Source organism: Amblyomma mixtum, chromosome 1 (genome assembly GCF_055824585.1).
Source record: "Amblyomma mixtum isolate Tamu chromosome 1, ASM5582458v1, whole genome shotgun sequence".
Taxonomy (NCBI): Eukaryota; Metazoa; Arthropoda; class Arachnida; order Ixodida; family Ixodidae; genus Amblyomma; species Amblyomma mixtum.
Window position 1 is genome coordinate 321,718,376 of NC_143012.1, and position 24,949 is coordinate 321,743,324.

The following is a 24,949-nucleotide window of genomic DNA, read 5'->3' on the forward strand; positions in this document are numbered from 1 at the left end:
TGGGGAGCTCGTGGCAAGCGTCGTTAGGCTGATTTGTCTCGCTGGAAAATAAACTTGGCGACACTGAAACCCTTTTAAATGCTGGCGCGTGGTCTTATACTTGAGTAGACACAACGTTAATTTTCGTTTTCTTTGTTTATCATTGTGTGATGTTGCAGTGAGCGGCGCATGCGGCAGCTGAGAAAGCAATGAGAAAATGTTTTCTCACTGGCGTGAACCCCACTTTCCTGAGGGAGAGAAATGTCTTTGCCGGACAGTGCGGGGACTATTAATGCAACACACTCAAAACGGCATTATAATGGCGGCTATACCGCGCATCGGAGCGAGCAGGACGCTAGGTTCAAACAGTTGCTGGCTAAGTTACTGCTTCTACATTATACTCCAATGATATACTATTCCAATAAATCCCAGACTAGCCAGTTCGTGCCCAGGGTGGAGTCGAACGCATGGCCTGGAGATGCGTCTGTGCCTTCCAGACGTCTTCAACCGCAAAACCAGTGAATAGCATTGACAACTGCGCCTCCTACTAGGCCCCGAGACCACTCTTCTCATTATATAATGTTTTGACCTGGGAAGTTTTGCAACAGACTCTACATGCAACTAGTTTCTGCCGCTGTTTTCTCTTCTTTCGTCCTTGAGCAACACAGGGCGTTTCTAAGGCACCAAATCGTGTACCTCACTCATTAACGTGCCTTTCACCCGAGTGCGGAACAGTGGGAGCGGATGCTATCCAGCGACATCCTGAAAGTCCAACAAGGACGTGCACGCAGGGCAGCTACCCTCAGCGGAGCCCTGGACTAGGGGAACCGACCCTGATGATAAGATGGAAGACTACATCTGAAGCAGCAAAAAAAGATATTGTAAAATAGAGCAAATAAACGTTTTCCACCACCACCACCACCCTGGCGTTAGATCATCGTGCGCTCGAACAGAATGAAAGGGTTATCTTCAATAAACAGACTACGATTAACAACCGCAAAAGTTTGGACAGGGCGACTGCAGCAAGAAAGAAGGAAAAAATCGACAGAGACACTTAGAACATGCTTACGGGTGAGAATGAAAAGGCATTAAGTGCTGAGTCATGCTATGTTGCACAATGACTGTGACTCATAGGTCATGACTATGCTCACTTTTTACAAACTCTATACACCTTGTATTACGTTGCTTGTAAAGTGCTGGGTCATGATATATTGCAGAATGACAATTTGAGTCATGAATGATTAGTATAGCCATGAATTTCATAGGTTATAGTACGTTACGTGTCATAATTCATGACTGCACATGTTCACTTACACATAAACAACAATTCTGAACAATAGTACTTTAGAACAGCAAAAAGAGTTTATGAGGGCAATTTTTTCATATAATGTAAGATTTCACAATAACAATCACTGTACAATAACAATCACTGTATCCACAGATCTCCCGTCGGTAGGCTTGCATTTATTTTTGCTATTAACGTTTTTGCTATCGTCAAAAGCGTCTCCCATTGGTTTTTTATGCAATGCGAGCCATAGGAACACCATAAAAGAAAGATTTTGCTGCATATCGAAACAGTGGACCTTTACTTTCAATATTTCTATACCAGTACCTTACAGTTCTCCAATATTCAAAAATTTTTTCCAAGAATGTTGGACGTGTGCGTTGTGACATCGTACATAGGCGTTCTTACATCCGAATTTCACGCCATGGACGGCGAATGTCGGCTTTTGTGCTACATGTAATGCTTTCGCATCAAAAAGACTGAAAGTGTTTAACCCAGACAGGCTGCTTGTAAACGATATATGCTGCCCACAGTGGTGCTTGTCGTACGTGTAATTTTTTTAGGCAGTAAACAAACACTGACTGCCAAACCTGGTTGTGTGGCAGTTGCGTCGCATCATAATACTTGCCACACGTCATAATCTTTTCGGCAGGCCATTCGAATTCCCGCTTTCTCCCCGAAAAATCAAAGATCCGGCGCTCTGCAGAGCGGTACTAACTGACTCACGAAACGACAGAATTATTCCTCGGAGCGGAAGCGATGCTCCTTGAGATCGAGCGTAAATTACCTACGTAGCGTTGCTATAACTCCTTTTTTTTACGGGGAGCAGCAGCAAAGATGGGGGGTCCCGTGTATTTAATTTCCTCGCGCAAAATATAGCCCGAGGCACGCTTATGACACGCGTAGCAGCGTCTGCATGCAGCGTCCCCTTTCGGCAGCGGCAGTATTTTTCTTCCTTGCCCTGCCTCACGACGCCTTGGAGACGGGCGTGGTGAGAAACGCCCCTGGGACAGGCTGATAGGATCCGCGCTGGCTTCCCCGCGGAAAAACGCGGAATCTGGGTTGGCAGCTCATTTAGCGGCGCCGCGCGCTTTGCAACTTTCTCCACCGGCCGCCTGGCTTGCTTGGCTGAGTGCGCTTGCATTGCTGGGCTCTAGTCCGGGATGGTGCAGTGCTAGTTAGCCTGCTAGTTAGTACATCTTAGCTGTAATCTGATGTACTACACCGCTGACAGTGCTATGTAGAAAAAAAGCGCTCTTCTAACTCAAAAAGCGTAATTTTAAACTTCATGTAAAGCCTTATGTGAAAAACTGTATATCATGCGACAACAGCGCTGCCTCGTTTCGATAGAGGCGAAACGCAAAATGCGTCTGTGTGCTGCGCGACGTCAGTGCACGTTACATATACCCAGTTAGTAGCCGAGTCCTCTACTACGTGTCACCTCTTTCTATCCTTCCTCCCCCCTCCTCCATCATTCCCTCACAGCGCGGTTGAGGCGTCCACCGAGAAGCGAGACTGCAGTTACCGTGCCCTTTCCTGTCAAAACCCACGGCAGCGGCTTTATGGTAATGCGCGATGTCATGCGATGAAAGCTAACCTGCAGCTCTCCTCTATGGCGTATCTCATAGCACATGTGCAGCTTAGGAGCGTTAAACCCAGCACAACACATTCGGCACGCCATTTTCCAAACGCCTCACCTCTCCGTCTGGGACGTCTTCTCCGCTTGAGGCATGTCTGCTTCCGGTGACCCGTGACCGCCACGGCGCAACACGTTCGTCGAGACACTCGCACTGTCTTCGGCCGAGGCAAACCCTGTCGCGCAACGCACCACTGCAGTCGGGTAAGCCGCGAAACTGCTACCGCACCACCGGCGACCGAGGAAAGGCCAGGAGATGCTACGTCCTACAAGAAGCCTCTCATAGCGCATTCGCCGCTTCAGTAGCTCTCAGGAAATGTTCGCAGCTTGTCGCACTCCTCTAACCCAGCGCCTCTCTTCATGCCAAAGTCCACGGCGAGTCGTTTTTGAAGATTCCACTCACGGAGAGCTAGATGATCGCGTTGGTCACGTGAGACAAGCAGCGCTGGCGATCACCGTTGCGTCACAGCAGCGCGGCGAGACGCAGTTACCGAACCGGTGAGACGCAGAGTCGCAAGTGTGACCGACGGAGAGAGCGCGCAGTTCGCCGCGAATGACGACACGTAGTTCTCTGGGCGTAATGAGAACGGTCGTCATCAGCCGCGGGACATACGAGGCCGCTGTTAGTTACACACTGCTCTTGGTCCACGTCCCCCTTCCCCCTGACCCCCTCAATGGCGCCACAATGGAATGCCACGATGCGGGGTTCTGGTTGGCCGCTTTGGGTTTCCGCTCCGACAGGCCGGCCACAATGGGAGGAGGACGTTGGCTCCGGTGGCCGGTGGTTCTTTGTGGCCGCTTCCCGGAGCTTCCAGGAGCCCGCTTCCGATGTGGTCGCCGTGTGTCCGTCCGGCCCCGGGATGTGACGCCGACTTCACGGTGCTGCGAAAGCGAATTGGCAGGATACCCTGCAGGGAATGCTTTCTCCTACTCCTGTCAGCCATCCCTCCTCCGCTCTATCTTAATCTGTACAAGTGCTCTGCTCGTAACCTGTTAGACCCGTAGAATTGTTAACGCTTCACAAAAAGTAATAAATTTGCAGATAAACACGTGAAAGGGGCGCCTGATGCTACTGTTGCAGAAATGAAGTCCCGGCTTTTACCCATAGCAGCCCATGTTGTTGTTGTTGTTCGCCTCTTCAGACATGGCAAATATTCACAAGGAGGTATTGGCCAGGATTTGACGAGGAATGGCAGAAAGGATGATCGAAGTGATTGCAAGGTAAAGGGGGAAATAAACGTATGTAGACGATAGTGACATCAAAGAGGAAAAATAACTGGGACAGGAAAGATCACAGAATTGATTAAAAGTATTGAAACAAGACCACAGAAAAGCGGGACACAATTTGGAACGATTTTGAGTACTGTTGACAAGGGAAACCGACGGTTGCACTGAAAAAGTCCTGAATATATTCAAAAGTAGGACTCAGCTTAAAACCCCCGGCGCTCGCACCGAAGGAGAGAAATGGCAGAGTAACTCCTAACCTTGTGACGAGGATTTCCATACAAATCATCCGCTCAAGTGCGAATCGCCCACTAGGGAGTATACGGAATGCTCTAGTGGTTCAACTTCAGTAACTGAATAAGGTCGGAAAAAAAGGGATCACCTGTGATTGAGTGAGAGAGAGGGCTGAATTTGGGAAATGGGCCTCATGAGCTTAGATTCGAGAGCTAAAAAAAAGTTATGATGGAAGTCGTTTTGTTTCCCGAGGAAAATTTCGAATGGCGGAGCGCACATTTCCGTTGCTGCGCCGGAGCATAGAAGCGCCGGGATAGGGCAACCACAGCAGAAAGCCACAAACCGATTTTCTGAGTTGGAATTTCTAGCAATCGTCTCCATAACAAAGTGAAACGATGACAGAAAAGAAGAAAGTGCTGTATTGTTTCTGGCTTAGCACAATATGGGCACAAAGGGGAGATCGCCAGACCAGGACTAGAGAGGTAAAAAATTTACTAAGGCGCGCGAAAAAGTAGTCGCGGAATGAAACTTCAGGTTTGCGAGATCGCCAATCATTACTGTTCCAAGGGAAGAAAAGATGCTGACAATCATCTAAAGAAGTAAGCTGTAAGGTCACAGATGTTCGCATTGTAGTATAAGTATGAAACCTATAGCCGCCGTGATGTATGCACAGGCCAGTAGGAGATCAACGATTGGACCACTAAAAGGTGCCTTCGCTAAAACGTCAGTAACTTCATTAAAATGTAGGCCCTTTGTCCAGGAACCCAGCAAAAGCGTACTGATTGCACATCGTAGAGGAATCGGAAACCTGAGAATGTGTAATGTCTGCGATTCGATGGACGCAGACAGAGATGAGAAAACGAGTTGTCGAATTTACGCAGGGCAAGCTCTATTGCACTCCATTTTATCAAACGGAGTGCACTAGAGGGCAGCAGCTCCCATACAGACGTATATGGGAGTATATGGGAGCGAAAAGACATCGACAAGTTTTGCAACATATTACGCAAAAGCGTTGAGCTCCAGTTCAGCGGAGAAACCACCGCAGTTGTTGGTGTATCGAGAAAGTACAGATTGATCGAGACGGTCGTGACGTCGCATGCGTTCAGTTGTGAAATGAAAATGATTAAAACGAGTTAAATTTGATTACGACCTCGCAGCATGACTCAAATGTTATTACGACTTGCGAGGATTCCAAGTAAATTAGTCACGCTGAAAAGAATATTGGGGAAAATTTGTTGGGAATCGAACCCACGACCCTTGGGTTTCGAGTCATATAAGCTACCCGCCGGCCATTGATGCACTCTCGTTTGGTTTGGTTAAAGGGAAACATGGTGTGTCTTGTGGCGTATCACATTGTTTAGTATTAGTATGTCTACTGATGTAGCTCATGAGTGTGTGTGTAATTAGAAAGAAGTACTAATTAAGAAAGAGGAAATAGCGCTGCTGCGCCATACCCATAAGGTGGAGCTTGAGATTTCCCCTAATTTTTGTTTAACAAAAGGAAAGGCATTCATTTAGTATTACGTGGAAAAATATCATCAAAGGTAATTTCCACCAGTGAGTCAGTGTTCCGCGCCGGAACGAAGTCAGATTTCCGATTTTCAAAAGGCCCAATCAAGGAATGGGAAAAACCGATCTGGGGAATGTGAAAACGATACCAACTGGCACGGAAGAATTCCCCAGGCTGGCAAAGGGAAATCAACTGGGACATGTTGCACCGAATCGCATAACTTTAAAAACGTTTGGACAGCCAGGCGACGAAATCTTGCTGCAAAGGATGGAACCCGCCTTTCAAGACACGAAACATAGTAGGCCACACATTTCGGGAGTCCCAAACAAAGACGCAGTGCCTCTTGACCTAAAAGCAGAAGGGAGAGCAGCTTGTACGCAGGCGCTCCAGGGAACAAAACACATACTCCAAGATGGGGCGAATGTGCGTTTTTTTCAGCCATTAAAAGAGTGCTTCGAACGCCGGAACGGGGGCTGCTCAGCCTGCAGCGCGGCATCCCGGCCGCACGAATTTCTTTCGCAGCAGCCTAATCTATATGTGCCCGCCAAAAGAGAGGTGTATACCGATGAGGGTATACTGATGAGGGTATGTTGAAAGCCGGCGGAAGCATTTTCGAGGAAACGAAGCAAGGCTTGTCTGTTTCCTTATCGAGATACTGCACGAGAGACTGTGCGCTTAAAGGTAGCTGGAATAAATTCGTAATGGACCCAGTTCCTGGGGTATTGGTTATGAATTAGTTTCTTCTAGACTGCCTTCAGCCGCCTGTAATCCCTGGTACATTTCTACATTCCATCAATGACACGGAGATGTCCCTTTACCAGCCCGCACAACCGATGTCGCGCTAAAAATTAAGGGCCACATCTTCAACTCTATTGGACATGTATTGCCGGCAAAAGTGGCAATAATCGTCTCTCAGTACCTTCACTCCATCGATGACTCGTGTACAGACCACAGCGGCTTCGAAGAGCTTTTGAAGCATGTCTGGAGGACTTCTCGAGAGTCGACAGCTGCCAGCACGCTGCAGCCTTCCTGAAAAACGCTGTTCCGACCCACGAAGTGGATAAAGAGCTGGCGAACGGCCGAAAAGCCCCATGTGCCATGTCTTGTGTACACTGAATTGACGACATAGCCAATAATTCTGGACAAAAGCATTTTTGAGCGGCAAACCGTTTATGAGCGCAATTTTTCCATACAATGCAATATTTCACTATAACAACCAATATATCCGCTAGTAAAGTAAAAGCTTTTAGCGCAAAACGACTAAGAAAGTACGGGGACAGAACACAGACACAAAGGAGCGCTACTCTCAACTAAATTTATTGTCAGATGAAACAGTCATTTTATACACTGGTTCCAGTACAGAATCTGCTCCCATTCCAAAGACTGCGTACCAAGATGAACCAACTCGCCCAGCAGAACGTGTTACTGAACTTCAATATATCCGCACATCCCCCGACGGCAGTCCTGTATTTTTTTTCTATTAACGTTTTTGCTATCATCAAAAGCGTTCCCCATTGTTTTTCTATGGCAGTCTGAACTGCTCGATGAGATCGATGGGAACTCTTTGAAAGAAAGATCTTGCTGCATATAAGAAGAATGGACCATTGCCTTCAATATTTCCATAAGAGTGTCTCATAATTTTTCAGAATGTTTGTCCTAGAATCCTGGACATGACTTCTAGCCGATTCCTGAGGTAGCCGCGGATGCATACACGGCTCTTCGTATTCGGGTAAAGCCCGGTCTCATCCGACTTTCGCACCTCTAGAAATTTTGAGAAAAATCGGGTGATCAGATTTCTGCCCGAAAATGCAGAAAGGTAATATCAAAGGGCACAAACGTGAATGCACCACACCGGAACGAGAAGGTAATTCCTGCTTAATTATTACCTTCATCCAACGCTTTAAATTTATATCCGGTTATCCATAGCTTGACTTAATCTGACGACAGCTTCGGACCCGGTGCGGTGATTATAGCATTCCATCGCTGAGCCCAAGGACGCGGGTTCGAATGCTGCGCTGATTTCGGATGGAGGCGAATTGTAAAAATTTGGAGGAGACACGTAAGCTGCGCCTTAAGGATACGACTCGATAGCGTTAATAGACACCTTTAGCATACCGTTGTTAGCAAGAAGTGGCCGGATTCTTTTCGAATAAAGAAAACAGGTTTATTTTAAGACTTAAGGATACAAGAATGAGATAACTGGATTATTGATACGTAGGAGGTTCGGCGGATCTGCAGAGTTGGGAGGGCCTTGCCTACGCGTCTCGTATCGGCGGCGCCTCTCGGTCATCTCTCCGGCCAGGCTGCAGCGGTGGGGCTTTTATAGCCTGAGGAACGGTGGCCCCTCAGAACTGGCCAATCCAAAGGCAGCACTCGACGGCAGTCCGAAAGGACCAACCAGCGACCGCGCGGTAAACCGCTTCAAATCTTGCCGCGCGCGGTGGCGTCCGGGCGAGAAGGAAATCGGCGCCTCGCTGTCTGGCCTCTTGCGACAAGTCCAGGCGTGTTGCTTGAAGATGCTTCTCCTTACGACTTCGCTGCCGTAAGGCGCAGCATCGTGGCCTGTCAAGGGACGCTCGTAGGAGAGAGAGAGAGGATGCGGGGCGCCTCGTGGTCGCTGAGCAGGAGCGTTAAATGTCCTGTGCTGGCGTGTTGGGACCGCGTGGCTCGTAAGAAATGTGAATGCTGACACGGCCTTTCCAAAATTTGCGCCTGTCCTCAGGCGCACGTTGTCGACAGCAATTCTTGGGCGAGCTGGGCGCTCTCCGCCGAGTACCTTGTGGCTTGCGTCCAGCCCGTTCTAATACGCCTACGCTTCCATCTAGGGAGACGATGCGACTTGTGCGAAGTGCCGTGTTTGTCTAGTTCGTTTCGTTTCTTGGTACAAGGAGTCGGGCTTGTACCGTGATGCTCACCGATACCACTGCGTCGTCGTTTCCACCTGGGGACGTGATACGACTTATTCGGACTGCCGTGTTTGTCTCGTTCGTAACGTTTCTTGGTCCAGGGAGTCGGGCCTGTTGGATCGTTCTGCATCCTGCCGTGCATTCGTCGCGGCGCTGGCTTTATGGATGAGCCAGCTCGTCTTGGCAATGGCTTCTGCATTGTAGTAACTGTAGCAGATGCGAAAGGTGCGCCGTGTCGTTGGAGGCACGTCTCGTGGCCAACTCGTGTCGGTAGTGGCTGCTGCACCGTAATATCCGTTGCTGGGGCGCGAGGTTCGTCGTGTCGTGGGGAGCCCGTTCCGTGGCTCGATCTCGGTGACACCGGCTGCTGCACCGTAGTGTCCGTGTCAGGGGCGCGGGGTCCGTCGTGTCGTTGGGAGCCCGTTTCGTTATCTGCTTGCGGTGACACCGGCTGCTGCACCGAGGTGTCCGTGGCAGGGGCGCGGGGTCCGTCGTGTCGTTGGGAGCCCGTTTCGTTATCTGCTTGCGGTGACACCGGCTGCTGCACCGTAGTGTCCGTGGCAGGGGCGCGGGGTCCGTCGTGTCGTTGGGAGCCCGTTTCGTTATCTGCTTGCGGTGACACCGGCTGCTGCACCGTAGTGTCTGTGGCAGGGGCGCGGGGTCCGTCGTGTCGTTGGGAACCCTTTTCGTGGCCCGCTTGCGGCGGCACCGTGTGCTGCACCGTAGTGTCCGTGGCAGGGGCGCGGGGTCCGTCGTGTCGTTGGGAGCCCTTTTCGTTACCGGCCCGTGTCGACAGTGGCTGCATGTCCGTGCTGTCACTCGTATCGTGTGACACTTGTCGTTGAGCAAGAAGCCTCCGCAGATGATCTCTCTCGGCCAGCAGTCTCTCGAATTCCGCCTTCTGGGCTTGGCGGCGAGCGTTGTCGTCCATGATCCGCGTCACGATGTCGTCCTTGCGGCCGCTGTACGAAAGTCCTCGGCATCGGAGCTCTTCCACCAGTTGCCGTTTCTTCAAGGTGGTCAGTGCGTTGCGTGCTGCCGATGCCAGAAGGGACAGGAACTCTAAGCTCACCGTCGGCCTTCTGCTGGGCTCCACGCTGTCGACTCGGTCTTCGTTCAGGGGTGACGCCTCTGCAGATCCTGTCGGCTGCGCCATGTTAGCAAGAAGTGGCCGGATTCTTTTCGAATAAAGAAAACAGGTTATTTTAAGACTTAAGGATACAAGAATGAGATAACTGGATTATTGATACGTAGAAGGTTCGGCGGATCTGCAGAGTTGGGAGGGCCTTGCCGACGCGTCTCGTATCGGCGGCGCCTCTCGGTCATCTCTCCGGCCAAGCTGCAGCGGTGGGGCTTTTATAGCCTGAGGAACGGTGGCCCCTCAGAACTGGCCAATCCAAAGGCAGCACTCGACGGCAGTCCGAAAGGACCAACCAGCGACCGCGCGGCCAACCGCTTCAAATCTTGCCGCGCGCGGCGGCGTCCGGGCGAGAAGGAAATCGGCGCCTCGCTGTCTGGCCTCTTGCGACAAGTCCAGGCGTGTTGCTTGAAGATGCTTCTCCTTACGACTTCGCTGCCGTAAGGCGCAGCATCGTGGCCTGTCAAGGGACGCTCGTAGGAGAGAGAGAGAGGATGCGGGGCGCCTCGTGGTCGCTGAGCAGGAGCGTTAAGTGTCCTGTGCTGGCGTGTAGGGACCGCGTGGCTCGTAAGAAATGTGAATGCTGACACCGTGTACCGTGTTACCGTTACCGGAATACACAGAGCCCGCCTACCGCCGGTGAGCACGCGCTGATTGGTCCCAATGCTGCAGGCGCGCGTGTATCTGTCGGGTACGTGGCGCCATCTGGCGTCGTCAAGGCGATTTGCGCATGCGCATTGGCTGCGTGCGGGCTCCCGTTGCTCCGGTACCGGTAACGTAAACACGGTACACGGTATGCTAAAGGTGCCTAATGTCCATATATGCGGAATTGTTCAGTCTCAACTTTACATTCACATGTCCACGAGAGTCCTCGTACCACTCCTGGCGCAGTGGTTAAGTGATGCGCCACTGGCCTGCGATGGCAGGTGCTGCAAACGATGGGTCTTGTGCTAGCCAGGTTGCTCGGGAACAGCAGCTCGCGATCAACTATTAATCTAACTGCCACCTGCCAGTGTTTTCTCACAGTCCGATGGGTAGGTTGTGATTAATCCACAAGGTCGCGTCACCTAGTTTGCTTCTGCGGGAGTTGCTGCTTGGGCCACCCTATTTATTGCTCAAAACGCCAAAGCCGGATTTTCTGCCTAATGGTCCTTTAACGTTACTGCCGCATACTACCCGTGCTGTGTAAACTTATAGCACGTTAGAAAACCCCAGATGGTCTAAATTTATCCGGAGTCATCCGCTATACGGTGTCCCTCATAACCCATACGACGCCTCGGGACGTTAAAAAGACACGATTTTCAATTTACATTGCATGAGCTCTACGAACGCTGAAGGCGTCCTGCTACAAGACTATGAGGGGAATCGAGAGAGAGAGGAAAGCTGGAGAGGTGCTGTAAGCCTCCTCTGCGTTTAATATAGACGCTCTGATGTTGAATGAATGATTTTGCTGAGTACGAATAAAGGCAGGCAGGTCTAACATAGACGCGGAGGTGCTGAACGTGGTTATGAAAAATAGACTTTTCCCGGTCTAGCCGTTGAGGTCCGTCCATATAGTGGTCACCCCATCTAGTGGTCACGAAAGATCAGTTGAATAAGAGAGGTTTCGTAACGTGCCTGGCAGGCAAAAATTAAATGTTTTTTATGCGCAGAATAAATCGAGGTTAGTTTGGTGGGCTCTCAATCCAGGAGCCCATTGCATTTTGCCGCCACTCTTGCCCGGTTCACCAGCTGAAGCTGGTCTTCCAGGTGTGAGCTGGACTGCGCCGCCTCCCAGTCCTCGGTTTTTGGAATTGACCAGCTGGCCTGGGTGACAGTGACATAGCCGCAGGATGTCTTCGGCGTTTTGTGCTGCGTCGCAATAAAGCTCATTCTGTCTTTCTTAGAACAACATCTCTAAAGGAAGCCAGCCACACGCATAGACAACAACCATAGACAGCACACTGTGGCCGTCTTTACAGAGGAAGTGTCGCGCTTTCCTGCACATCCGAAGAATATAAGATGTGAAACACGAGTACGAAGTTTCCGAAAAAAGGAGGCACTCAGAAGGCCGCCTTGGAGTCTCCTTAGAATGCAGTGACCAATATCGACTGGTATATATAATTCCAGACTGCAACCACCAAACAGGCGACTTCCCTGTTAGGCGTCACACAGTCCCGTTCTGGTGTCTCGACTATCAATAAAGGCTATTATTATTATTATTATAATACCTCCACCAATTGTAGGGGTGCGTTTATTAGGCGTCCTCAAGAGACCGAACCGCTGTGCAGGGTCTGGCAGCGTAGACGGGCGTAGCCAGCACCAAGAGAGAAGAGAGCGGGGGAACTTCGTCGTCGTCAGGCGCAGCGTAGTGTCGGCGCATAACTTCGTCGTCGTCAGGCGCAGCGCAGTGTCGGCGCATGGTGGTAGCGGAACCTGTCACACTTGGCACACTACATTATTATTATTATTATTATTATTATTATTATTATTATTATTATTATTATTACTATTATTATTATTATTATTATTATTATTATTATTATTATTATTATTATTATTATTATTATTATTATTATTATTATAAGTGCATAATCGGTCTTCTTCCGATTGCGGTGTTCGGTTCGATCGCCTTTCCGGCACACTTCACGGACTCCAGGCTTAGATATATACGCTCGTTCAGCTTCACGATGCAAAAGCCGTCGTCGCTGCAACGTTGCTCTTTCACTGCGCAGTACAGAATCCATAGAAAACCAACTGCTAAACACTGGCGTACGAACCGCTAGAACACGGTGCGAATGCAGGGCAGCAAGTGCGTGCAAATTCCCCCGGCGAATTTTCCTCGTCGCAACTTGTCCAGAAGGAGACAGCGGGCCGACTGCCGTCGAACGGCTTCCCCCCTCCTCCAAGCAACGTTCGCCCCCTTGCCGGGACCTACTTTTCCGCGCCGCGAATTGGCTTCACAGAGCGCCCTCGTTTCTCCCTGTCTCGTCGGCGCAGCCAATAGGCGGCGTTGGCGCGGCTCCGCTCCTCAGCTGCAGTCAGAAGTTTCAGCGGCAGTCAGTACTAGCGCTCTTAGCGGGGCCCAGCTGTACTAACCAGGCTGTCACTTGGCTGCGGTTCTGTCGGCGTAGTTTATCGGTACGATCCTGGATGACGGTAGAATGTATCGCGGAATGCTTCTCTAAATGGCTAAAACGGGGTGATAACAGTTCTCGCTGTAAACGCCCTCCCGCTCCATTCTTCCTTGTACCCTAGCATGCGTAAACATGACAGGGATGAAATCTGACATTATAGAAGAAATCACGTTTACAACCTAAACAAATGATCAGAACTGCTGCCTGCTGCGACATCTCTTTTAATTTCTAGTTCTCGTGTAATTCCCCCTCAATTTCCGCTCCGAGCGCAAGACTATGCATACCGTTTGGATGCACTTTCCCGGTATGCTTTCTGTTGCGCTCTTTACCACTATACACTGGCATATTACAGACGCACAAAAAAACAACAACAGAATTTACACCTTCATATAGGGTGACTTCATCCACACTACCACCCTTGACAGCATCTACCCCTTGGATCCTTGTAGCTGATCACCACGCACACGTAAATGTGGCGTAGGCACACTTGAACCGTATCCTCATTGGCCCAGAAGCTGGGCGTACGATTTTTCGCTTCCTCAACGCTGACGAGCAACACCGCCAACGGAAGCAACAAACGGCGAATAGAGCGTTTCAGCCACCTGCGACAGCTGCTGAGGGCACGTTTCTGCGGCGTTGGCATAACCATGTTGCAGTGGCGTCATGCGTGACGTCACTGCACTGTCTATAGACAGTGCACATAGACTGTTTTTAGACGGTCTATAGACAGTCTATAAACACGTGTCTACTGAAAGTATAATAGACAGAGATCTATCGACAGTTTGTAGACTTTTAGCCACACACTTCCAATAGATTTCTCTCTATAGACAAATTTCTGCTGAAAGTAATAGACACAGGTATCTAGAGAGTATATAGACGATCTACAGACTTTTGGCCACACTTTTCCAATAGATTTCTGTCTATAGACAAATGTCTACTGAAAATGATAGACACAGGTATATAGACAGTATATAGACGCTCTACAGACTTATGGTCATACACTTCCTGTAGATTTCTTTCTATACACTGTCTATAGACAAATTTCTACTGGTACAGTAGACGCATGTCTATAGACATCCATAGATATATGGCCTGGCAATGCTGGAGACCTTCGTCTATAAATACAGTCATAGACCTCTGTCTACTAAACTTTCAGTAGACCATTCTCTATAGACTGTCTATAGACTGTCTATAGACAGTTTAAAACCGTTGAAAAAGGTCACCGCACGGTCTTCACAAATGACATGGCGATCAATATACTTAAAAATTAATTTATTTCCAAGCTATCTAGGCTGGAAATGTGCAATAGATGCACCACAGCAATGCACCACATTATAGAAATAAATGTTGAAAGTAAAGGTCCAAATAGTTTCGTCAGAAGCATTCTTGCGACCTGTTGTCTGCGGTCCATCATCCGGACATGTTGGCCTGTACAGCACAAAGGAAAAATAATATGAAGGGAACTGAAAAAAAAAATCCATTTTATCTTTACACACGTGGTTTAAAATGCAAGGCATATCCCGGCTATCCATTCTAGAAAAGCAGTCTTGATCTTTTGGTTTGGTTTTATGGGGTTCAAAGACCCAAGATGACTCAGACTATGAGAGACGCTGTAATGAAAGGCTGCGGATAATTTCGACCACTTTACCGTGCACTAGCTGACATCGCATAGTGCATAGACCTTTAGTATTTCGCCTCTATCAAAATTGTGATCGCCGAGGCCGGGATCGAACCTGCATCTTTCAGGTCACCAGACAAATACGATAACCACTGAGCCATCGAGCCACGGCTTCATCATTTCTGTAAATACGCATGACAAATTCTAAGTGGTTTCCATAAAACATTGTAACTAAGACCCATAATCTCTGGAGCACTCTCTCTAGCTGAATACGCACTGCTAATGCTGATCCCTGTATTACATTCCTTTTACATTAATTATAATAGAAGTCTTCGAATAATTGTGCCACATATGCGCATTGACTTGCTACGAGCTGTTGAGAATGCCAGCACCATAAAATACACATTCAGTGCTCCTTACACAGCGATGCCAAAAGGAGAATACTGCAGCATTTATTCGTATACCGTGTATTGAACAAGCGCTTCAAAATACCCTGCGTGAATCCTGGTACGCACGTCAATACTTAAAAGGGTACAAGCCATGCAAAATCTACAAGGCACACTGCGAACCAGTTCGCCACAGTTTCGCACCCATAACTTGAAGCACAAAGACGGAACAACATACTCATTCATCAGCGCCCGCTCTCAGAAACAAGCGGGTTGCAGCGCTTCCATGCCGCGCTCATTATTCAGAAACGCTCAGAGCACAGTGGCTGCAGCTGCGCCGTTTCAAAAGCAGTCGTGAGCTTGAGGCAGCATACGCATTGCTGTCACGATAAAATACCGTCTCAAACTCGCTTAGTTTTTCCTTAAAGTGCAGCCCGAACAGCGCAGTAAAGAGATGGTTCTTGCATGCAGATACCCTAACCTAACGGTGCTAGAAAAACCCACGAAAGCAACGAAAGCGCTCACTAAAGTAGGAACTGTTTCAATGAAACAGTTAACGTCTTCATCAACAGGCACACCTCTATCAACAAAGCGCAAGCTGAATTGCATTCGTGGCGCAAATAAGCGCCGCGTTACATTGGCGTTTTCGTAATGTAACAATCTGAGATCAGAAGTGCATATACTGTGCCCCTCACACAAATGTGATTAGAAAAAATTGTGCATGCGCGAGCGGGATTCATGAAGGAGCCTCTCGGACCAAAAAGGTTTTTCTCTTTCTTTTTTAACGTGGTACTCACTAATTAAGAGAAAATTCTCTTCGCACTTCTTCCTTGCTTTGCTTTTTTCACCTCAATTGCTTTTATTTGCAAACTCCACTGGCCTGTGTAGATCCAGGTAGAAAGTTTGGTTAAGCGGGGAATTTTTTCTCAAGCGTGGATCAAACAACATCGAAGAAATGGTGGAACGGGTGACGCAGGATATCTCCATATACACGTAACAAAGGAAGTAGGTCTATTAGGTAAAGATATACACTGACCCCAGCAGACAGACACTCACTGCGTAACGTTTACATATCAACGCTAGGAGATCAAAATACAGCAGTCATCGATCTGAAAAAAAAAAAGGTTTGCGAGGGCGGCATAAGGTCTGTAAGAATGAAATTTTTACACCTCTAAATTTACGAAACAATCTCAGGTGAAGGTAAAAGAATTAGGAAACAAAAGCAGCCTCAAGTCAGTATGTTAAATCTATGCAGCCTCACCTTCCCACTAGCACATCGGCATCATGCATAAACGTATTCGGTGTATAGTACTCGCAAAACATTTTTCTAACTGCGTGCTCCGTAATCAGAGTCAATAGTCCGCGTAGCGCAATTTCTGTGCGGTGAATATTCCTCTCTCGGCGATTTTCAGCAGCTTCGAACCGAAGCGCGTGTTCGGATGAAAGAAGTGCTGCACGATACGCAGCGCGCGAGGCTGCCGCTCGGACCCGCCCAGGCGCCCAGGCTTGGCCTCTGACTGAGCGTTGCCCACCTCCTGGCTTCTAGCATCGCCTACCCTCTGAAGAATGGGTGGTAAGTGTCTGTTTTCGACGTCTGGCCCTTCGTAACGGCCGCGAAGGCACCCGACTAGTACGACAGGGACGCGGCGGCGTTCTCGGCGCAGTGGTTAGTAGTCTGCTTAGAGCGCCGCAATTTCCTGTATTTCAACGCATATCGTTTGAGGCACCTGGATGGCAGCACGTGTCTGGTGCCATTTCTGCGTGCGAAAATGCTTGAACTCGCCCTCCCAGAGGGTTTCACTGCGCGGAGGCTTTGACAGGCGCCGATCTCGCTATCAGCAGCGATTGTTACCGCTTCTGTTGGTTACTCTCCGGGCGCTTCGCGTTAGGCATCCCTTGGAGGTCGCAGAATTATATTTATGAGCCCCTTTTAAGGGCGGCTTACCTGTCGCTTCGACCGACAGCCGAACATTAGGTGTGAGATGCAATACGCAGACCCGTGCTCATGTATACTTGCCTCTGTCGCCATCTTATTACTACGGCTGGCCGGCCCATGGCCCAATTTGGCATCTAAACGTACAGAGACTTTCGTGATTGTGCGGCGGAATTCACGGCGAAGTTCGCATTCTTTTTGCTTAACTGTTGCGATTGGAAATTTGTTTTGCGCCAGCAGTTTCCTTACTTCTCAAATGTACTTTTTGTTTTTTATTGGGTATAATCAGGTTTTATTTTGTGATTTCTACTGGTACGATGTATTATTATGCATATGTAGTGCACCTTTGTGTTTACCTTGTGTACCGATGCTCCCTCCTATGTAATATTTAGGGTTATATTGAATAAATAAATATGCTAATTTATTCGTTGCTGCTGCCTGAAAGCTGATAACTCAGAGAGATTATTTTCTGGGCCCAGTCTGGTGAAGTCTCTACCACCGTTTTCGTCACGCCGGGTTTTTGGACAAGTGTGAAGGCGCCCTTAAACTGCCACACACTCGCGCTGTGCATTGTCGTCTTCATCAACTTCCACCTGCAGAACGAACAGATGAGATCAGCTCAGCCTAGGTTAACCAGAGTCATATCGTCGCCAGACATGTCGACGACCCAGCAAAGCAAAACCATGAGCCAACCGGTCTAAGCACATGCTTTCGCACGCCTACTCAGTTTAATAAACCCCTGCCACTTTTTTCGTCTCTTTCAGATGCGTCCACAGCCGCAGATGCATCGACGGCATCACCGTCGAGTAAGAAGAAACGCTTCCTATTTCCACTTATGTTGCGGTTAGGAGGCGTACTATCGGGGACAAACGTAACTGAGCCCACCTCCAAGTCACGAACCACGCCACAATGCATGGAGCTGCCACCTGACGGTGGTGACGACGTGGACGAGGCCGGCGCACTGAGCCGGTCTCAACACCAGGTGGCGCCCGCATGCAGTGCGGAAAATCGTTGATATGACCTGCCTGAGTACCGCAGTGTTCGGAACTTAGAGGGGGGTGGAGGCGTAAGTTACTTTTGTTAGCGCTCTCTATACTTAGTCCACGATAGGCTGATAGTACATTTTGTTCGACATTGAATGTGGCTGGTTTGTGAGACAGCGCTGCAAGATTCCTAGTACTTGGACGCTTTACAGTTGAGGGTAAGCTTAGATTTCCCGACTGCGGCGCATGTGACAGTATAGACTTTGAGCCTAGCAGAGACGTACTGGCGTAGACTTATACCGGTTTACCGGACGCTGGCTGTGCACGCGCAGTAGTAGGGCCGCGCATTGCGCTGCCGGCGTCCGATAAACCGGTATGCATAGCACGTCTCCGCTAAGCTAAATGCCCCGACTGATGACCATGCCGCTTATTTTATCTTTATCTATTTCGAACCTTCAGCGGCAAGTGGAGCAGAGTAAGTAGCGTGGCCACTGCCCTTCTCATTCTTCACTTAACTCTCTAAAGTGCACCAAGCACCGAAAGGCGCGATTGCCTTCGCCATAACGTGCGAAGAGTGGCGAGCCTGCATCGCCATAAGGCCAACTTTCACAAGTTTTCCCGCACGGTTTCTTTTTTCCACGTAGCTCTCTGCCGTGCCGTCATTGGTCCGTAGCGCTGCGGTCGCGTTAGGACAGAACTCCAAGTCCAAAGTCCGAACCACGTCGTTCTGGCCGCTCGATAAGGTTTCTGCACAGTGGCGCCAGAAATAGGGAGATGTTTCGCTTGTTCGAACAGCTTTTGCGTGCGTGCAAAGCTACACGCTTCGCACAGCCGTCTTAATCTTGTGAAGCTGGTTACAGAGCTTAGGAACTCGTATGCCAAGAGGGTTGTCACGCGGAACTGACCGAGCGTTTCAAGCGGTGGCATCAGAAACCTGAAAACAGTCGTGTCGGGACCACAGCGACCGCAAAAGTTGATCAGATGAGACGTTTAACAACACCAACAAAAAGAAACGGGAATGTAGTCTGCAGCATCACGTCGGAGAAGCCCGACAGCCACTCAAACGCTTGCGGGTCACCAAACCTTCCGCTATTCTTAGTGGCTTGTACGGTAGCTTCTAGTGATTCTGCGAGCACTTAGCTTTGTAATACTCTTCTGAGCGCTGCCAAATATTGGCTTGCCTCCTGTGCTCTAGTGGATGGAGTTTCTCAAGAGGCGGTCAAATGTGCCTTTGCTCCACTCCGTTGAAAGCGCATTTCGCAGTGTAGCTGCTATCAGTATCCGCGGGCGTTGGTGTAGTTACACGCTGTTCATCCAGCTGATCATCATGTTCGAGCGCCGTGACGTTACCGCGGCCATGTTTCGAAAAGAACACGAGAGAAATAGCAAATTCACAAATCTTAGAGTTATAATTATCGCAAAAGCTTACAACCAGGGATGTGCGAAGGGTACTCTTTTCAAACCGAATCGGATATTTGCCTGTTTATTCACTACTTGTACGAATATACGTACAGTGCAAATATTCATGCGAAACAACGAAGCATTAGCGGAGGTGCTATATCCTGAAGTTGAAGCTGTAGCTGTCGAAAAAAAGAGACAACACTTATCTCCATTAGGAGGCATCCAACTCAAAGCGAGCACATCAGCTCAGTGGCCGACGCCATACGTATAGGAAAACTACATTTTGCTACTGATGACGAGAGCGGACAAACTGGCGCCGCATCTCAGTTGCTGCCATGGACGACAGCTATGGACCATGAGCCTTGGATTACGAGACCATGGCCATGAAGGCAGGGCTTGTGGATGAACCCTGCCACGTCGCCCAAACTTGAAGGCACTTGTTAAGCACATTGCAAAATCCGTCACACCAATGGACCGCGTCCCGACGCTGAACCCTCCTTTCCGCGTGCACTAATCGCGGCAGCGCGCAGTGTGGCGTTAGAGCGCGGGACCTGTTTGAGACAGCTGTCGATTCGAATTAACGCGACGGCATTAAAATCCTCGTGTCGCAGGAAAAAAGTTGTCCGCGTTGCTGTCGGCGTTCCGGTTGTGACGGGAAAATCCGGATTGGTCGAAAAAGTGGCAGTTATAAGAGGCTCCCATAGATGGCGCCAGCCACACCAGCGCTGCAATCGGAGCAACCGCGCGATCGGAGCAACCGAGCAACGCGCCAAGCGCACGGGCGGTCGGCCACCCACAGTATTCCTCTTTACCCTAATGTAAACACGGAGTAGACGACGACTCACGTCACAAGCGTCGCCTCTCAAGCTACTATATACACAGCATCCCATCGCTGTATTCCTCTACACCTGGCTTGGTTAAAGCGGGGCTTTGTGTGTATGTCTTGTGGTCTTTCATATAATGATTGTGATTGTGAAAGCGGAACCAGTGTCCGGGTCTGCGAGAGCAAGAGGAACCGCTGTGGCGTCATACCCTTAAATGCGGTGTTTGAGCCCCCCCCCCCCCCCCCACTCCCCCTCCCTCTGTTTTCGAGAACTATTCAAATACTTGAGAATGTATTTGATTTATTTCGAACAATTTTATTTTGGACAAGCACGATTTTCGTTTAGAGAAGCGGATAGCATCACGTTCGGTCAATTATTCGAAAACGTCGAATATTCGCCTACTTCTGCACCAGGTAAACGCATTAACAAGTGACACAATCGTCATACCAGCGCCCCTTCGTATGCCGCTATCTGGTCGTACGGGGGCACTCGGGCCATTGGAGGGCCTCCCCTCCCTATTCGTGCTGCGTAACGCTGGCGAGCATTCACGTTGAAAATAAATAGGGAGCAACGGCCCCGAGAGGTTTTAATGTGAGCCGATGGCAACGCACAGAGATCGTCTTCCCTTCCTGCTGCCGTAGACCACGTGTGCAACTCGCGCTGAGCCGAGAAAAATTGGTTCTGAGGAAAGCAAAGACGCAGTCTACCGCGACTGCCATCTGTAGCGCGCGCTGTCGCCTCCTGCGCTTCTTGAGAGGCCGGCGCTGACCACACCGAAAACTTCGAAGGTAGCCGTGCGCGCTGCCGCCGACTATTAAGCACCTGGTGACGGAGACTGCAAGACTCGTGTGCAGCCACCATCATCTATGAGACGTCCTGGAATCCGCTACTACGCCTTTCCTGGAATGCATTTATGCTGACTTCTCACGAGTACGAGATTGAGTGTGAATATTCCTTCTAGATAACGCACAAGAAACAATTCGCAATGACTGGGGTGGTCATCTCGTACAACAGCTAGTAGCGACAGTGGATGTACTATACTTCAAGGAGGAGAGTCTACCAGTCACCGCAATACAGGGCTGCTTTGTATAATACTTCCGCATACTTCAGATAATGGGATTGCTTTGCAGGCTTGAGGTCAGCACGCGCCGTCATTGCGGATTCGGTCGTGAAGTGCCAGTTCCGACTTGTCATATACAGTTTGGGCTAGCGAACGATAGAGCGCCGTTTTCTCAAAGATCGTACTCTCGGTGGACTTCTCAGCCGCACTATAAAGGAAGGGCTGGAGGAGAGAGTGAAAGGAGGCAGAGGATGAGGTGCCAAGGACTGCGGATTAATTTCGACTATCAGGACCTAACGTCGTACATCATAACTATCCCAGCTGCAACGTGATGCACTTCACAGTTCGCACTTCGGCAACTTGTTCACGACGTTCTGTCGGCTGAAGCTGCTGATATATGCCAGTGAAAACCTCGCCGAAGTTCTTTTCCCGATTCCGGTGCATGATGCTCGCTCCTGGCCTGCCAAGCTGTTCACGTAGCAAGGAGAAAGACCACGTGCCCGTCTAATACACTTATCGTCACCTGCACTGGTCAAGGTCGGAGAAAGCAGGGGTACGCAGATTAGGCATGCGTGTGACCTTACGGACCGGAACTAAGGCTAAATGTGGATTCAGACGACGGACCATATACAGAGTGGTCTCGTGTAGAGTACACCCGATGTCTTCGGGAATGTTGTTCACATATTGAGCTCTGCACTGCGGGTTCTTTTGGCTGCAGTTAGCGCTGGCTTGTTAATGAAGACTGTTGCTCTTTATCATGGGTTCAGGCACAGAGTACAAAATATGCCGCGTCTTTCTCTCTCGCAGAGGAGGTGGAGAAACCGCTGCTTCGTCGGCGCCTATAGTGGCTGTGGTCCTTGTGGCCGCGTTCCTGCTCCTTGGTGTGGGTGCGTAAACGCTGATGTTCACGTGATTCCAAACCCTGACGTCATAGCCGATATTCGGCTGCTGAAACTGAACCTATATGGGAGAAGAAAAAATCAGGGGGGCACTTTGTTGACCTAAAGTGCAGTTAGTCGAAAGCCTTATGCGCGGTGTTGCTTTTTGTGTCACTGATGTGTGGTTAAGATGTTAAGCTCTGCCTCTAAGAGTGGAACGCAACAGCGTCTTGCAACGCTGCCAGGGAGTCCACAGAACGCCATCGCCCGTTCGGTTCTACGCCTTGCTTGTCGGTAAATTGGTTCTTGAGTAAAGGAAATGTATCTGTCTCTCATATCTCGGTGGACATCTAAACCTCGCCGTAACGGGAAGGGAGGAAGATGGGAGTGAGCGAAGACACCGTATTAACTAGACGCGCCTTTGTTCATTTAAAACCATCGAGCTGGCATGGCGGAGTGGTTAGCATGCTCGTCTCGCACTCCGGAGACCGGGGTTCGATTCCCGAGCTCGACCAATTTCCTACTCGGTTTTATTTATCTGGCCTGACTAGAAGGGTTAATTAGGTTAATTCGGCAATTAAGCAATTAACTAAACTCAGTCCCACTTACTTGGAGCATCACTATACGATCCCTTTAATTGGTTGCATGGTTACTAGCCAAAGTACAATTGGCCCCGTTTGAAATTCGCGCACTGTGACGTCACGACCGTTTCGACCAATTCAAACGCGTGACATTTCTGTCGACAACTCCTGCTTAGAACGATGAGGTATTAAAGGTTTCCGCCTTAAAATCAAATCATTTTCTGGGTGTAAATTGATAACACATGGTGATCTTGTTTACTGAAGTTGTGCGGATCATTCCAAAAAGAAAACATACAACGAAAGTTTAGTTTCTCCAATGCTGTAAATATCACTTTAAAAAAGGTCCTCTTTAAGGCTTAGTGGTTGTTAAAATTGTGCTAAAGGTCGCATCAATTCAAGCGGTTGGTGGTGTTTTTGAACATCTACGAGGGGGGTACCCAAAAGAAACCGGACTTATTTTTGTTTGAACTTATTTGTTCACATTTTAAGCACAGACCTTCAATCTCCTTTAAAGTATTCCCCACTTGCAATGATACGCTTGTCGAATCTTTCATTCAATTTTTCAAAACATTGTTTAAATTCATCTTTTGTGATGCTTGACAGTGCCTCCGTCGTTTTTTTCTTCACCTCAGCAACATCAGCGAAACGCTTTCCATTCACCTATTTTTTCATTCTAGGAAACAATGAAAGTAGCACGGGGCAAGGTCGGGAGAGTATGAGGGTTGAGGAATAGGGGTCATGCCATTTTTGGTACAAAATTGTCGTAGAGACAGGGCTGTGTGAGCAGGGGCATTGCCATGATGGAAAAACCAGTCACCCGACCGCCACAAATCTGGCCGCTTCCACCGCACACTGTTGCCCAATCTTTTCAAAACATCCAAGTAGAAAGCCTGGCTAACCGTCTGACCCTGCGGAACAAATTCTCAATGGACGACTCCTCTCACGTCGAAAAAACAAATCAGCATTGTTTTGAGGTTCGGTTTCACCTGACGAGCTTTCTTGAGGCGAGGTGAATTTGAAGTTTTCCATTGGCATGATTGTTGCTTTGATTCAGGATTCGATTCAGGAACACTTGAGTTGTCCCCATAGCATCGTCCTTGTACGTCTTTCTTAATATTTCAAGAGTTTCCATTCAACTTTTTCCGAGCAAAAATCAGAATTTCACCGGCGCACGCTGTTCACGAAAATCAGCCATTGCAAAAACATTCACACAAAACAGTAGTCACTCTAAAACTCTGCCTAAACTAGTCTGACCTCCTTCAACGACGGCACTCGGCTTACTGACTCTGGAATGTTCGTTCTATGCGCTCCTAGTGGCAAACCGCGGTACCACAGAAGCTTTGCAGACCAAAAAATTTAGTCCGGTTTCTTTTGGGTACCCCCTCGTATAATCACAATAGCTTTCATGCATCTGTAAACAACGTCTGTGAGGGCATTTAGAAGGACGAAACATTCTCCATAAATGTTTTCCAGCTTTTAAAAATGGGATTTGCGAGTTATAACAGCGCTTTTTTCGGCATAGGATTATCAGTGATGTAGCGCATTAAAATACAACTAAGACGTGCTAATGCTGGTTAACTAATTTTGTGTAGCTAACTTTTAAGTATTACCGCTAGTCTCCTTACTTATTGTGAGACACGTAGCCTACTGTAAGTTATATCAATATCAGTGTTTAGAATTTCCAAAAAGGCAGTTGCCGTCGGCGCTGTGGCTCAAAAAATTTTGCCTATTCTGACGAGTTACATGGACTGCAGGAGTTGCTTTGCCTGCAAGATTCTCGAAAGCGCATACATTTTGGCGCGATATAGGCAAATTCGATGGGCCACAGCTCCGAGGGTGACTGCGTTTTCGAAATTCTAAAACCTCCTGTGGATATTACTTACGATGAGCTACATACCTATCAGCAATTAAGGAGCCTAACTGTAATAGTTAAGAAGGTAACGATTCAATATTAGTTAAACGGCCTGCTAGTCAGTACATCTTAGTTGTATTCTGATGCGCTGCACCGCTGACAATGCTATAAAAATCATTCTTCTAGCTCAAAAATCCTATTTTTAAAATTTTCAGAACATTTTAGGTGCAACACACGGTATCAGACTGGTACATGGGCCATTGTCCGACAGGTGCTTTCAGAAGCCTTAGTTAATGAAGTATTTCAGGGCACAATCAAAGTTTTGTCGGCTTCGAACGCTCTAAAACACTTCTAGTTCATAAAACTGTAGCACCTATTTTCTCTACAAAGCTACACAATTGTAGG

At 48.8% G+C, this 24,949-nt stretch overlaps 1 long non-coding RNA gene across 1 annotated transcript; it reads left to right on the forward strand.

Moving 5' to 3' along the window:
• Window positions 1-16,485: 16,485 nt before the first annotated feature.
• Window positions 16,486-22,124, forward strand: LOC149372685 (uncharacterized). The gene is made up of 3 exons (XR_016292495.1): window positions 16,486-16,605; window positions 17,730-17,771; window positions 22,041-22,124. It is a non-coding gene; the product is annotated as an uncharacterized LOC149372685 (long non-coding RNA).
• Window positions 22,125-24,949: the final 2,825 nt, after the last annotated feature.